Source organism: Penaeus monodon, chromosome 8 (genome assembly GCF_015228065.2).
Source record: "Penaeus monodon isolate SGIC_2016 chromosome 8, NSTDA_Pmon_1, whole genome shotgun sequence".
NCBI lineage: Eukaryota > Metazoa > Arthropoda > Malacostraca > Decapoda > Penaeidae > Penaeus > Penaeus monodon.
Genome location: NC_051393.1, coordinates 14,561,398 through 14,562,113, shown reverse-complemented (window position 1 = coordinate 14,562,113; position 716 = coordinate 14,561,398). Strand labels below are relative to the sequence as shown.

At 47.6% G+C, this 716-nt stretch overlaps 1 long non-coding RNA gene across 1 annotated transcript in view; it reads right to left on the bottom strand.

The window, feature by feature from the left end:
• The window catches only part of LOC119576179, a 40,740-nt gene extending 40,024 nt beyond the window's left edge, over positions 1-716 (bottom strand). Inside the window, exon 1 of the long non-coding RNA XR_005229028.1 lies at positions 1-716. This exon is cut by the window's left edge and continues 76 nt beyond it. This is a non-coding gene — a long non-coding RNA (uncharacterized LOC119576179).

The following is a 716-nucleotide window of genomic DNA, read 5'->3' as shown; positions in this document are numbered from 1 at the left end:
AAGCCATAATCCTCCTCACGTTTAGCACTGATTCCTCTTATCACCGTCCGGTGCCTTTTTTATCTTCCTTTTCTTAGCTTTTAAGTCAATCACTCTTTCGATATCACTAATAAAGTCCTATATCTTTTTTTTCAATTTCTGTCTATTGGTTCCTCATATTGCACAGTTCTTATCCACTGGCATTCCTTCCTTCGTTTCCTAATTGTTTGGCGACCGTGGCACAAAGAACACTACCTTGCCTCATCGCATGTACTGTCCCTCCCACACAATCAAGGCACTCCCTCCACGGATGCGAAAACATGCGAGTCTAGTATCAGCCATCATTTCACTGTCCCGATCTCGCCTCCCACGCCACACCAAGGGCAGTGGGAACGCATTTTAAATCTCGGATAAACTCCTGTGGCCATAGCACTACGCCTTGCGGTGACTCTTTATTCATTGATGGGATGCTTACCTCCCGCGCTCGCTCACTACCTGCGTCTTCCCCCCGAAAAAAATCCCTTGGCTCAACACTGCAGCATTGCAATCACTGGCTCACACTTCCCCCCTACAGAAAAACAAAAACACTTGGGATGCCTCGCTAGTGCCTTTGAACGCACGCCCCCCCCACTTACACGCCGACACCTGTTTCAATATCCATCTTTGTTGAACTAAGCACGGGTTGGTCCCAACGCTTACTATGACCAGGTAGACCAAAACGTGTAAGCTTTGAACAG